The 3,412-nt window shown below is 38.7% G+C and overlaps 1 non-coding gene across 1 annotated transcript; it reads right to left on the bottom strand.

The window, feature by feature from the left end:
- Positions 1-2,725: 2,725 nt before the first annotated feature.
- Positions 2,726-2,800, bottom strand: Trnas-uga. Its single transcript has one exon. It is a non-coding gene; the product is annotated as a tRNA-Ser (tRNA).
- Positions 2,801-3,412: the final 612 nt, after the last annotated feature.

The following is a 3,412-nucleotide window of genomic DNA, read 5'->3' as shown; positions in this document are numbered from 1 at the left end:
AATTATAAAAACTACTGTGTTATATTAAGAAAAGTTATTAAAAAATCCAGGAGTATGTGTATCATGTCTGAAACCAGCAACTCTGATAATAAAATTAAAACAATTTGGAATATTATTAAAAGAGAAACAGGTCAACCAAGAGCAGAGGAAGACAGTATTAGCATCAAATTGAATGAAAACTTTACGAACAAAAAGTCAGAAGTTGAAAATATTTTTAATAATCATTTTTTAAATGTTGTGGATATAGTAGGATCCAGGTGTTCATTAGAAGATGCTAGGCTGTTAATGGAAGAGGCCATACCTATGCAATTTGATACAATTGAAATGTCACCCATTTCTCCCTCTGAAATTAAGAAAATAATAAACTTGCTTAAAAGCAAAAACTCACATGGAATTGATGGCATTTCCAGCAAAATACTGAAAACTTGTTCTCAACAGATAAGTAAGATTCTCAGCCACCTGTGTAATAGCTCTCTGGAACAGGGCATTTTCCCTGATAGACTGAAATATGCTATTGTTATACCTTTGCATAAAAAGGGGGATAGATCTGATATCAACAATTACTGTCCAATCTCCCTTCTAACAGCTTTATCCAAAATTTTTGAGAAAGTAATGTATTCAAGAGTAGCTTCACATATATGTAAAAATGAAGTACTAACAAAATGTCAGTTTGGTTTCCAGAAAGGTTTTTCAACAGAAAATGCCATATATGCTTTCACCAGTCAAATTTTGAATTATCTGAATAACCGAACACCTCCCATTGGGATTTTTTGTGATCTCTCAAAGGCTTTTGATTGTGTAAATCATGAAATTCTGCTAGACAAGCTCAAGTATTGTGGCATGAGTGGGACAGTGCACAAATGATTTAATTCGTACCTAACTGGAAGAGTGCAGAAAGTTGAAATAAGTAGTTCTCGTAACATGCAAAGATCAGCACATTCCTCAAACTGGGGAACTATCAAGAATGGGGTTCCACAAGGGTCAGTCTTGGGTCCTTTGTTGTTCTTATTATATATTAATAACTTGCCATTCTATATTCATGAAGAGGCAAAGTTAGTTCTCTTTGCTGATGATACAAGTATAGTAATCACACCTGAGAAACAAGAATTAACTGATGAAATTGTCAATACTGTCTTTCAGAAAATTACTAAGTGGTTCCTTGTAAACGGACTCTCACTGAATTTTGATAAGACACAGTACATACAGTTCCGTACAGTGAATGGTATGACGCCATTAATAAATATAGACCTTAATCAGAAGCATATAGCTAAGGTAGAATATTCAAAATTTTTAGGTATGTCCATTGATGAGAGATTAAATTGGAAGAAACACATTGATGATCTGCTGAAACGTTTGAGTTCAGCTACTTATGCAATAAGGGTCATTGCAAATTTTGGTGATAAACATCTTAGTAAATTAGCTTACTACGCCTATTTTCACTCATTGCTTTCATATGGCATCATATTTTGGGGTAATTCATCACTGAGGAATAAAGTATTCAATGCACAGAAGCGTGTAATCAGAATAATAGCTGGAGTCCACCCAAGATCATCCTGCAGACATTTATTTAAGGATCTAGGGATATTCACAGTAGCTTCTCAGTATATATTCTCTCTTATGAAATTTGTTATTAACAACCAAACCCAATTCAAAAGTAATAGCAGTGTGCATAACTACAATACTAGGAGAAAGGACGATCTTCACTATTCAAGATTAAATCTAACTTTGGCACAGAAAGGGGTGAATTATACTGGCACTAAAGTCTTTGGTCACTTACCAAATAGTATCAAAAGTCTGACAGATAACCAACAAGTATTTAAGAAGAAATTAAAAGAATTTCTGAATGACAACTTCTTCTACTCCATAGAGGAATTTTTAGATATAAATTAAGAAAAAAAATATTAAAAAAATAAAAAAAATAAATAAAATAAAATAAAAAAACACAAAAAATAAAGTTGTTATATTAACTTAAGTATGTTGTTAAATTAACCTAATTATGTCATGTATTGGAAAATTCGACTCCTTCCACATCATTACGAAATATCGTATTCATGATCCATGGAACTAGTATTAATCTAATCTAATCTAATCTAATCTAATCTAGTTAAGAGGTTGGTGGTGGAGCGGAGCTACACTGCGCCAAGGAGATTGGCGGGGAGACTCGGTTTGACGGAGCGAAAGCAACGGGACTCCCCTAAATGGTGAGGTGCCATCTCGTCCTTTGACCGCATTCAGCTACTCACCGGAGATATCAGTGGCGGCATGGCAACTTCTGCTGAGGGCTGAAAGACGTCGACAGTGGCAACAAAAGCACAAAATGTATCGCAGCCTTACTTCCTCGCAAAATGCTCAGCATCCAAGGGATATTCGCCCTTTCTTATGACATTCACTGACCGCCAGCAGCCGACAAAGAGGACACAGAGGCCACACCGGGAGGAAACCTTCTCAGTGAGAAGTTTTCCTTGTAGCAAACGTGCCGAGTCAAAAAAATGTGTGTGAAATCTTATTGGACTTAGCTGCTAAGGGCATCAGTCCCTAAGCTTACACACAACTTAACCTAAATTATCCTAAGGACAAACACACACACCCATGCCCGAGGGAGGACTCGAATCTGCACACAGTCCATGACTGCAGCACCTTAGACCGCTCGGCCAGTCCCGCGCGGCGTGCCGAGTACTTTGCAAAGTTAACCACTAAATAAAACTTCCTGGCAGATTAGAACTGTGTGCCGGACCGAGACTCGAACTCGGGACCTTTGCCTTTCACGGGCAAGTGCTCTACCAACTGAGCTACCCAAGCACGACTTACGCCCCGTCCTCACAGCTTTACTTCTGCCAGTACCTCGTCTCCTACATTCCAAACTTTACAGAAGCTCTCCTGCGAACCTTGCAGAACTAGCACTCCTGAAAGAAAGGATATTGTGGAGACATGGCTTAGCCACAGCCTGGGGGATGTTTCCAGAATGAGATTTTGACTCTGCAGCGGAGTGTGTGCTGATATGAAACTTCCTGGCAGATTAAAACTGTGTGTCGGACCGAGAATCGAACTCGGGACCTTTGCCTTTCGCGAAGAGCACTTGCCCGCGAAAGGCAAAGGTCACGAGTTCGAGTCTCGGTGCAGCACACAGTTTTAATCTGCCAGGAAGTTTCATATCAGCCCACACTCCGCTGGAGAGTGAAAATCACATTATTTACTCACGAAATGGTGTCAAAAACAAATCCATATTGTATAGCGCTATACGTCAGGAATGTCACAATAGTAAGCAGATTCAAATGGATATAGGTTCTAGGGTACATTATAAGGCGAAGGGCTTTACTCAGGATAGCGTGGTGAATTGTATCAGTCCAGTCTTCGGGCTGAAGACCACAACAGAAACAATACGGAAGCTTATTAATGGATTCTAATCAGGGTG

Source organism: Schistocerca piceifrons, chromosome 3, assembly GCF_021461385.2.
Source record: "Schistocerca piceifrons isolate TAMUIC-IGC-003096 chromosome 3, iqSchPice1.1, whole genome shotgun sequence".
Taxonomy (NCBI): domain Eukaryota; kingdom Metazoa; phylum Arthropoda; class Insecta; order Orthoptera; family Acrididae; genus Schistocerca; species Schistocerca piceifrons.
Note: the sequence above shows the minus strand (reverse complement) of the source record. Positions and strands in the feature narration are given on the sequence as shown.